This window comes from Piliocolobus tephrosceles, chromosome 3 (assembly GCF_002776525.5).
Source record: "Piliocolobus tephrosceles isolate RC106 chromosome 3, ASM277652v3, whole genome shotgun sequence".
In the NCBI taxonomy this organism is placed as follows: domain Eukaryota; kingdom Metazoa; phylum Chordata; class Mammalia; order Primates; family Cercopithecidae; genus Piliocolobus; species Piliocolobus tephrosceles.
The window spans coordinates 57,637,286-57,649,604 of record NC_045436.1 but is presented as its reverse complement, the minus strand read 5'-3'; the positions used below and the strand labels follow the sequence as shown (position 1 = coordinate 57,649,604).

Below are 12,319 nucleotides of genomic sequence, written 5' to 3'. Positions count from 1 at the left end.
TTACATTGCTTTGTTTTATGCATTGTTTTGATCAAGTGCAAAATGAGTCAGTAATGTCATCTAACCACAAGTTTGACACATTGTTTTAAAGAAAAATTTCCAAAATACTATAACTGAGCAATAGGCTAATATTGCATAAATTAAAATATTTAAATATTCAGTCTTTCTGAGTGGATATTTGTTGCATATCTCATAACTTGGCCTAATTCTGTAATTGGGATGAGAACTACCCAATTTTATTGGTAACCTCTTTTCTGCTCTGCAACTTTGGAAATACTACAGACGACTCCAAATTCATTTGAGACAAAAATATTACGAATGTAGCTCACTGATTAGGATTTCAGTTCCGAAGCTTTCCTTGGAGGGATATAGAGCTGGAGAAAATCACACTTATTTTTCCTCTCCTTAATATTGATATATAAAAGTCAAGTTAAAATTAGTATAAAAATGGGAATTCTGCATTGTAAACTGGCTGGAATACTACACTCTACAATATGAAGGAGAAAGGAAAAATTTAGTTGATTTATTTACTTAACTATAATTTTTTAAAGAATTTTAAGTTTCCAATAAATTTAACTGTACATTTTTAATTTTCTATCTTTGATTTAGTATCGTCTACGTAAACATTTCTTCCAGGCTACTCTGAATCACCCTGGTAAAATCTTATAATTTTCTGCCTAATTGAATAAAATACGCAACAAAAATAATCTATTTTGGAAATAAACATCATTTATAATTATATTGTTGAGATTGAGAGTAATCATCGGGTGTGGAAAAACTATTGAGGAAATTTTAACAATTTAAAATATAATCTTTCTTGTATTATGTGTATTTTATACTCGGAAGTGCATATGTTTCATAAAATTATGTGAATTTATAAACATGTGGTCAATATTAATACTAAATTGTATTTTTAAATAGTATCTTCAATTTTCTTTGTGTTTGCTGCTGGATTCCATTTAGAAAAAAATATGTTCTCTATAGCAGTGTTGCTTTCTTTTTTTTTTTTTCTTTTTGCTTTACTTTCTTTTTTCCAATTGATAAAGTATTTACTTGATCTTGGAGAAGAGGTATATAATCAAATGACCAAATTTTCTTTCTTACATATTATTCAAAATTTATAATCAATCTTTCCAAGCTGTAATTGGTCTGAAACCCATTTGCTTTACTCAAATTATTTAGTGACTGTGAAAGTTGTGGAAACATATGAAAGTCACAAATTAGATTTAAATGTGTCATGTTTAAAGCAGTTGTTTTAAAAGCTAAGTCATTCTCCATTATTATATAACTGGTATTCCAAATATCACATCTTTGCATTGTTTGACTTTTAAGGCATATGAAATGTTTTGGATCAGAGAAATAATATGCTTCATATCCCTAGATGACAGAGTCTGTGGATACTGAGTCATGCTAACAGTGGCAATGCCTGACAAACAATAAGCATCATTTTCAAATATTTTAAGTTTTCCACATAAACATTTACTTTCAGCATACATTGCAGGCATCAAGGAAGCCTAAAGTAAGGAAAACCTCAGTGAAATATGATGACGTTAATAAATAGCAATCATTTTATTTGTTTAAATTGCTATTAACTCTCATATAATTATTTAGAATATATAACATAGGATAATTAAGTCAAACTGTGCACCTACAGATATGGAGAGCCTTTTATTTTAGGAAAAAGTAAAATGTAAATTAACTGGTAAAGATGAGCTTTTCAATCTATAAGACATAGACACTTTTCCTTAGTGAATTTGAAAAGGTTGTTATAAATCTGAAAATAAGGTAGGTTTTCTACAGTAAATGGTAGAAAACACCTTCACATCTTAACCTTATCATAGTATCATGATGCTGGAATGTTTTTACGAGGAAATAAGTAAGCTAATTCAATTATAAATTGCAGTGGAGGAAAGGATAAAGGTTAAAAAATGCTATCTATTGAAATCCTGAGCCATGAGGTAGAATTCATTGAATCAGAGTGTGAGTATATATCTATATTTGGCACAGAGTGTGTATGTAGGTGTGTGAGTGTGTGTGTACAGTCAGCGATTTGCATCACGGACAGTGGAGGAAAACATTTGCTGAGCTGCTTTCCTACCTTAAAGATTTAGAATTGCAGTGTATTCAAGATACACTTTTTATATCTCAAATAATTTAATATGTTATATTTAGTTGTTGATATAACAAGATATATGAATACCCTATAATTGAAATTATCCATGGAAATAAATACTTGAAATACTTGCTTCAGTGACATTTGTGGAAGTGTACATATTTAAGTTCAAATTATAGGTAGATTGAACAAAATTATATTGGATGCTTCACTGACTGCACACTTCTGAAACTGGTAAATAATTTGAAATTAATTTCCAAGAACAGAAAGAAAAATATTACATAGGAAATACCAAATTCTTAAGACTCATACATATACAAGTGAAATAAAAAGCAAACTTAATCTTATAATGAATTTTCAATTGTGGCTTAATTTTAGAACTTGTTATAAAAATAGAAATGCTATCAATTTAATTACATTTATTAAAGTCTAAAAATAGGTGATTAAATATAGCTAGGACATTGACAAGTGTCAGTATACATGAGTAAATATAACTGAGAATAGCAACACATGAAATATTTCATAAAACTGAATTATTCTATAAATAGTATTAAGTCTGTATTACTTGGAACTTGATTCCACTTAGAATGCCCTGCTTTTAATTATTTTTTGTAAACAAAATGAGCAAGAGGTTATTACACTTCATTCACTGCAAAAAGGTAACATTACATCAAAGATACCTCACAATACTTGCAGAAATATGGAACGTATTTCTTTCTTTACTTTTTGTTAAGAAATAGGGTCTCACTATGTTGCCCAGGTTGTAGTGCAGTGACTATTCAAAGGACTCATCCCACTGCTGATAAGCAGAGGAGTTTTATCCTGCTCAATTTTTGAGTTGAGCTGGTTCACCACACCTTAAGCAACCTGGTAGTCCTCTGCTCTCTGGAAGCTAACATACTGATGCCAAACTTAGTGCAGACACTTGATCAGCATAGTGCATACAACCCAGAACTCCTGGGCTCAATTGTTCCTCCTGCTTCAGCATCCTGAGTAACTGGGACAACAGCTGTGTGTCACCTGGCTGGAAGGTATTTTTAACTACAAATGTTGTTCAGGAGTGACAGAAGCTGGAGAATTGAACTACTTGATGGAGGCTTTGTACAAGCTTAGAACAACAACAACAACAACACTGAAAAGCCAAAAATATTGTTGAATTAACAGTTAACCACCAATAAAAGGAAGCCAGCCATTTTGCACAGCAGATTTTGGTTACCGATTGCATGATTCAAGGAAATAATATTATTAGGTGTGTATTAGTCCATTCTTGCATTGCTATAAGGAAATACCTGAGACTGGGTAATTTATAAAGAAAACAGGTTTAACTGACTAATGGTTCTGCATGCTGTACAGAAAGCATGTTGCATCTGCTGGGCTTCTGGGGAGGCCTCATGAAATGTATAATCATGGTGGAAAAATGAAGAGGGAGCCGGAGCTTCATATAGCTGGGAACAGGAAGAAAAGTGAGAGGTGGGGAGGTGCTACACCCTTTTAACAACCAGATTTCATAATAACTCACTCTCTCACTCACTATCATAAGAATAGCACCAAAGAAGTGGTATTAAACCATTAAAGAGAAACCACCTCACAATCCAATAACTTCCCACCAGGCCCCATCTCCAACTCTGGGGATTACAATTTGACATGAGGTTTGGTTGGAGACATAGATCCAAACCATATTATTTTGCCCTGATCCCTCCAAAATTTTATGTCTTTCTCACTTTGCAAAATACAGTCATGCCTTCCCTTCAGTTCCCCAAAGTCTTAACTCACTTGAGTATTAACTCAAACATCCGAAGTCTAAAGTCTTATCTGAGATGAGGCAAGTCCCTTCTGCCTAGGACCCTGTAAGATTAAAAACAAAAAAACAAAAACAAAAACAAAAACAAAACAAGTTAGTTATTTCCATGATATAATGTATAATGGGAGTACCAGGACTGGGTAAATACTCCCATTTCAAAAGGGATGAATTGGCCAAAAGCAAGGGGCTATGATCCGCATGCAGTCTGAAACCCAGTAGGGAAGTTATTAAGTCTTAAAGCTTAACAATCTCCTTCGACACCATGTATCCCATCCAGGGAATACTACTACAAGGGGCGAGCTCCCAAGGCCTTGTGCTACTCCACTCCTGTGATTTTGCAGGGTTCAGCTCCTGCAGCTGCTCTCAAGGGCTGGTGTTGAGTGCTTGCATCATTTCCAGGTACACAGTAGAAGTGCTGGTGGATCTACCATTCTGGGGTCTGGAAGATAGTGGCCCTCTTCTCATAGTTCCACCAGGTAGTGACCCAGTAGGGACTCTGTGTGGTGGCTCCAACCCCACCTTTCCCCCTCTTCAATGCCCTAGTAGAGATTCTCCATCAGGGCTCTGACCCTGCAGCAGACTTCTGACTGTACATCTAGGTTTGTCCATACATCCTCTGAAATCTAGGTGGAGGCTCCCAAGCCTCAACTCTTGTACTCTGTGCACCCTCAGGCTTAACACTACATGGAAGCCACCAAGACTTTTGGCTTGAACCCTCTGGAGCAGCAGCCTGAGCTGTACCTTGGCCCCAAGGAGCCATGACTAGAGCTGGAGCAGCTGAGATGCACATAGTAGTGTCCTAAGGCTTCACAGGGCAGTGGGGCCCTATGGCTGGGCCACAGAATCCTTCTTCCCTCCTTGGCTTCTGGGCCTGTGATGGAAGGGGCTGCCACAAAGGTCTCTGAAATGCCCTGGAGGGTCTTTCTCCATTTTCTTGGCTATCAGCATTTGCCTGCCTTTTAGTTAACCAAGTTTCTGCAGCTTACTTGAATTTCTTTCCTGAAAATGAGCTTTTTTTCTACCACATGGCCAGCCTGAAAATTTTTCAAGCTTTTACAATCTGCTTCCCTTCTAAATGTAAGTTTCAGTTTGAGGTCATTTATTTGCTCACACTCATCAAAATAGTTTGTTAGAAGTAGTGAGGTTACCTCCTGAATACTTTGCTGCTTAGAAATTTTTTCCACCAGATACCCTAAATCATCACTCTCATGTTCAAAATTCCACAGATCCCTAGGGTAGGGGCACAATGCAGCCAACCTTTTTGCTAATGCCTAACTAAAGCGACCTTTAATCCAGTTCCCAATAAGTTCCTCAACTCTCTTTGAGACCTCCTCAGCGTGGACTACATCATGCCTCTCTATCAGTAGCTTGGTCACAACAATGTAACAAGACTTGTAAGTTCAAAACTTTCCCTCATCTTCCTGTTTTATTCTGATCTCTCCAAACCCTTCCAACCTCTGCCCACTCTCTAGTTCCAAAGCCACTTTCACATTTTCCAGTATGTTTACAACAATATCTCTTTCCTCTGTACCAATTTTCTCTATTAGTTCATTCTTACATTCCTCTAAAAAAACATGTGAGATTGGGTCATTTATAAAGAAAAGCAGTTTAATTGGCTCATGGTTCTGCAGGTTATACAGAAAACATGATGCATCTGCTGGGCTTCTAGGGGGGCCTCAGTAAACTTACAATCATGGCAGCAGGTGAAGGGGGAGCCAGCACTTCACATGACTGCGAGCAGGAAGAAGAGTGAGAGGTGGGGAGGTGCTATACACTTTTAACAACCAGACTCAAAATAACTCACTCACTCAGTATCATAAGAACAGCACCAAGGAGATGGTGCTAAACCATTTAAGAGAAACCGCCCAATGATCCAATCACCTCCCAACAGGCCTCACCTCAAACAGTGGGACTTGCCATTTGACATGAAATTTGGGTGGGGACACAGATCCAAATGATATCACATGTTAAAAGGAAAAGGAGATAGCAGTGGGAAATTGATATTTAACTTAAGTTTATGATTTTTTATTTTAGAGTTCTAAAAAATATGTCCTATACTACCTATACAAGTGCTAGAATAGTTTCTGTATTAAGTGGTAGATACTACTATCCAAATATCGTACTTATCTTCTTTAACATTGCAGTTTAAGAGGGCTTTTTAAGAAAATAAACACATTGATATATTTTTAAAAGGAGACATTTTTCATTAAAGGATGTAAGTGTGTTACCATGACAGATATAGAAAAATTACAAATGGATAAACAATCCTAGATAGACACCTAAGGAAGCATTTAACTCAGACACAGAGATTGACACAAGTTAAATGGGTGAAATCTGGGAAAGAGTGCTTCCAGCAGAAGAAACAGAGTATGAAGGACCAGAGATTGATGTCAAGAGTTAAGGGAAACAAGCCAGAATAAGAATGTTTAGACAAAAGGCTGAAGGTAGAAGGAAATTGAGATCGAAAGTTATAGAGAGCACAGACTTACTTGAAAATTAGTAGACAAAAGAACAACTGTAAGTTCAATCATGAAGGAGTGCCAGAATTAAACAGAAAATAAGGAAATAATAAAGGGAATCTTTTGATGTGAGGAACCAATTGGGCTACTAACTCAGCCTGCCAGCCTGCCATTCCAATTACAGTAGGAAATCAATGTTTTGTAAGTTATTTGGAAATTAGAGGGCAAAGTAATTGCTTGTTCTACAGGTAGAGAAACATTTTTTGTAAATGATAATATAGCTGTTCTACCAATTTCTCTTAATTTTCAAAATGTTTGAAGGGGTACACTATATTTTCATGATTTGTTCATTGTGATTTCCAACTCATATTTGTTCATCATTTTCTTTTTACTTTTTAAAAAGTTGAAAGACATTCATATCACAACATTTTCACAGGTAATTTTTCTACTTGCAACTGTAGATTTATGTGGATATATACAAATCTCTCTAGTGACACATCTGGAGGTTAATGTTATGTGCTATTCCATAGGGAGCAAATATACCCCATGAAACACTGCAACTATGAATCTAACTAGACTGTATGGGCAACATGTATTGAAAAATAAATTAAAATTATAAATTCTATGAGAAAACACAAACATTTGAGTGAAAAAATGAGAAAGATGTAGTGGTGCGTTCTTCCCATGTTAGAAAAAAGGATTCATAATGAACAACTTTTTTTTTTTTTTTTAATGTATTTCCTACAATTGAGTAAAATAATAGGGCTAGGCAACTTTACTGGTTTGTATTTTTTCATCTGGGTCTGGTTTTTCATTTCAGTTGTCAGCCGTTTTATTACTTTCACCATTCAAAGGAATGAATGATCTGCCATAGTATTTTCTGCAGTTCCATCTCTTGTTTTCAGTATCATTCCAATTCTGCATCTATCTAATTTTGATCTCTATTCTATTTATTTTCCTGATTCATAACACTTTGCTTTGTGCTGAGCTCCTAATTATCTCTCTGTCATTCTCAAAATTTTAGCCCTATGGTCTAAAAGATGCCCAAAAGAATGTAGCATATTTTAGTATATAAGTGGGACAACATAAACAACTTGCTTAATTGTTAATTCATTTAAAAATGAAACAGTGTTTTTCATTTTTCAATCAATTTAACCCTGACTAGATCTGTGACTACATTCTGCTTTTTATAACTAAAGAACTGCAGAAAAATAAATGTAATAGCTTTGCTGGAAAATATTAACTTTACAATGCCTTCCTAATGACCTTCCATTTTTTTAAGTGTTTTTTCGTATATAAAAATAGTATTCTGAAATATCTCTCTTATATTTGATTGCTGGATTTAACCTACATGCCTCTGAACGTTGGTTTTTCAGACATACAAACTGCTTAACAAATTCCAATGCATTAATCAATACACCATTGCATAACTTCGAGTAAGAAAAGTAGGTTGATATTTCAGCAATACCCTAAAATATGCTTCTATTTAACACTTTCAGATAACCAATACACTATTTATATTATTGAGACAAAATAAACCTAGGATAGCAGAAAAATATTTATTTTAATAAAATATTTAAGTAGATAACGTTTTTGTTGTGTGTTTTTTCGTTTGTTTTTTGTTTTGAGACTTAGTCTCGCTCTGTCGCCCAGATTGTAGTTTGGTGACCCAGTCTTGGCTCACTGTAACCTTCCCTTCCTGGGTTCAAGCAGTTCTCCCTGCCCCAGCCTCCTGAGTAGCTGGGATTACAGGCATGCACCACCATCCCTGTTTAATTTTTGTATTTTTAATAAAGGCGGGATGTCATTATGTTGGCCAGGCTGGTCTTGAACTCCTGACCTCAGGTGATCAGGCCACCTAGACCTCCCAAAGTGTAAGTAGATAGTTTTAAAGATTATGGGTTTCAATGGGTTTTATTAATTTGTTTTAGTTAACATACAAGAGCACTACAAAACCACATTATTTTATTTTAATTTTTATCAATAAACTTGATTATGTTAAAGGCCATATTGCCCATTTAATATGACTTTGATATGCACAATTTCTATAATTTATAACTTACTGTATATGATCTAATATAAATTACATTTAGCTATCTTGAATAAAAGATACTAGTCCCGAAAAATTTAATATATAAAATAATTTCTACAATCAATTAAGCTACCCAGTTCTTTTTCTAGTGGGGGCCTGGTGTGCAATGGCTGCAAACAGCAGCATCCTAGGTAATGTACAGCAGCCTGTCCCTTGTGTGCAATAGCCTTTACCATTGAACATTTATGTCTCGAATCTAGTGCTTTCCCCAGTCTAGGTTTAAGAGTGGGGATGTATTATGCCTTTGGAAAGCCCCAGGACACAGAGGCCAGAGTTCACATTGGTCATGTTCATCCATACCGAGCTGCAAAACCTGGAGCACACAATTGAGTCCTTATTTAGGGCCAAGTTCAAGTTCAATGAATGCCCAAAGAACCACATCTCAAGGAAGTGCGATTTTACTAAGTTTAATGCATATACATTTTAAGATTTGGTGGCTGAGAAACAACTCATCCTGGATGGCTATGGGGCCAAGTATATCCCTGGAATCATGGGCCCCTGTACAAGCAACTAGCCCTGCATTCGAAAAGAGCTGCCCCCTCTTTACTCATGCCCACCAACGAATTCTATTTCCTGTACATCAAATATATATATATATATATATATATATATATATATATATATATATATATATATATATATATATAAAATAATTCAACAACATGCAGTAGATTTTTTAAAAAATTAAACGTAACTTTTTCTTGATGTCTAACTACTCTGGATATATTTTGTCAGTTATTAACATTCCCCTCTCAGGTTAATATCAAGTCAACAAAAATTTAGAGATCTCTTGACCCTTTCCCCAATGTGTAAATTAGTAATATAATGTCAATATTCAGACAGGCAAATAAACTAAGCTCCCTTTGATGAAAACGGCATGCAGTAAGGCTTCCCTACTGAGAATCATCTTAGCTTCTGAAATAATAATCTGGAATGGCTATATCTGCAAAATATATTAAAAGAAAGAACATGTCAAAAACATTATCTGCAATACCTTTATGTATATCTAATCATTTTATATTTCTTTTTTATTATACTACTTGAAATACAGACATAAAGAATAAAGAGTTTCAACAAAAAATAAATCTAATTATCTATAATATTCTGACTTTCATTTTGTTTGCTTACCAAATTGAAATTGAAAAGAAAAAAATACAGCACTCTGTAAAAAACTAAAATGATTTCAAAAAAATTATTGTTTCCCTTTGAAAATATAAATGTTTAAATAATGGTGAAATAGAGAACATAAACATTCACAAATATTAAATATCCATTCAACATTTTCAGGTATTATTTTGTTTTGTTCAGACTTCCCCTTCTGTCATTTTTCTCTCCTTTCTTTATCTTTAGCATAACTGAACAGCTTTCCAAACATCTATAGTTATACCAGATATAGCATTTTCCAACATCAAACATGGTTTTTCTTAAACACCATTTCCAAATATTAATTCCCAGGGAAAATGATGTTTTCTGTACGTTAGAAATATTGGAACCAATATAACAAAACTCATTAACATTTATAACATTTGAAAATAATTTCACAATAGTTTTATTTAAAAAAATTGTATTGTAAATTTACATGAGAAATTATCTCTCTGTTATATGATTTGTATAACATCCACAGTATTCTAAGAAAATATTTTTTAAATATACGATAAGATGTCTAAATAATACAATTTTTAAGAGTGCTTAGAACCACTATTAAAAATCTGAGACTAAGGCATGAATACTTTTTGTTCTATAGAGATTATATATCAGCATGCCAGCATTGGCTTTCATTATAGAATAAGCATTTTAATTTTCTTTAACTCTCATCAATCCACTGTAGAAAGCAGCTTGAAATAAAAAAAGACCATCACTTATAGAAAACAGTTAATAATTCCACGGTTTACCTGGCAATTTACTGGGCATAAATTTATAGAATATATTTATGGATTGAAATAAACTGTTTTACTGAATAATATTACAGAATTTAGAATAGATGCTGATTAAACAGCAAATCAACAAAAGTGTTTATTTACCAGTTTGGTGGCTACTATGCTAATTAGATCATCTGTCTAAAATGCGTCCACATGGACAATTTTTCTGTAAATGTTTTCTTTATTTCCACATTGTATGACAGCATTTTCATAGATCCAGGTAGAAATTAACTTAAAAAATAGTTATTTAAAGATGACAACAGATGGTTTTGAACTTTAAGTTCCAAAAGGCAAACAGATATTTCTGAAATAAAATATATTATATATTTTTAATTTCTAATTTAATTTACATGTAAAATATTTATAAAATTTGTATGAGTTTGAGATATGTTCACGTTGATTGGACAGTTTTTGTACCTCATTTTGCTTGGTCACACTGAAGTGAGGTTCATCATCTTGTGGCACCAAAGGAAAACTAGTGTGATTATAAGGAAATTATAGTTAGACAACTGTGCATTAATTTCATCATTAAGGGCCAAACATGTATACAAATATAAATACTTTTCTTAGTACATTATTTGCAACATATGTACAATTATGTAACAATTATGGTGAACTAAATCTCTTATAAATTTCCAAAAATTTTTTTTTGCCTTTTTTAAATCTCTAAATCCATATAACTCAAAGAAAAACATTCTTGCACATATGTATATTTAAACATGAACCTAGCCAAAAGTAAGATAAATTAAAAAAGCATGACATATCAAAATGCTTAAATTGCTGTGTTCAGGGAAAAATCTATCCCATTAAGAGCTTGCATTAGAACAGAAAAATTATCTTGAAATTATGATGAAAGCTTCCAACTTATTATTATAAAAATGAGACCAAATTAATTCTGAAACAATCAGAAAGAAGAAAATAATAAAGGCTGATGAAGAAATAAACAACATTAAACAGAGAAAAAGTATATAGTTAAGTAAATTAAACTAAACTTAGATCTTCGAAGGGATCAATAAAATTGTTAAATCTCTGGCCAGACTAAGGAGAAAATAATAGGAAATAAATAATTTACAAATTTTAAGAACGATAGAAGTGGCCGGGGGTGGTGGCTCATGCCTGTAATCCCAGCATTTTGGGAGGCTGAGGCAGGCAGATCACTTGAGGTCAGGAGTTCCAGACCAGCCTGGCCAACATAGTGAAACCCTGTCTCTACTAAAAATACAAAAATTAGCTGAGCATGGTGGTGCATGCCTGCATTCCCGCCTACTCAGGAGGCTGAGGCACAAGAATTCCCACCTACTGGGAGGTGGAGTTTGCAGTGAGTGAAGATCAGGCCACTGCACTCAAGCCTAGGTGACAGAATGAGACTCTGTCTCAAAAAAAACAAAAAAAGAATGATAGAAATAACATTTCCATTGTCCTACAAAAGTTTAAGAATATCTAAATGAATACTATGATGAAATTTATAAATATAAATTAGTTGATTTATATTAAATGTACCAATCCCTCAAAAGATACAAACTACTAAGGCAAACTCAAAAAGAAAGCAATAGCATGAACACCCCTATGCATATGTTTGAAATTTATTAATACACACCTCGATAAATTAAATGACAAATTTTACAAGATTTAAGGAAATATAATTTGCACTTTACACAAAACTTGAAGAAATAAAAAAGAGGAAACACTTTTCAACATTTTATGAGTCTACCATTATCCCCATACCAAACCATAAAAAAGACATTACAACAAAGTGTCCTGTAGACAAATATGCCTTTAGATGATTAATTTAGATTTCAAAAACTTCAACAAAATATTATCCAATTAAATCCTTTCATGTCTGTGTGTGTGTGTGTGTGTGTGTGTGTGTGTGTGTATGCACGTGTGTTGGTAAAATATATCATTATTAATTCGCGTTTATCTTGGGAGTTCAAG

At 33.7% G+C, this 12,319-nt stretch overlaps 1 non-coding gene across 1 annotated transcript; it reads left to right on the top strand.

Moving 5' to 3' along the window:
- Window positions 1-8,519: 8,519 nt before the first annotated feature.
- Window positions 8,520-8,650, top strand: LOC111546295. The gene has a single exon (XR_002732717.1). It is a non-coding gene; the product is annotated as a small nucleolar RNA SNORA70 (small nucleolar RNA).
- Window positions 8,651-12,319: the final 3,669 nt, after the last annotated feature.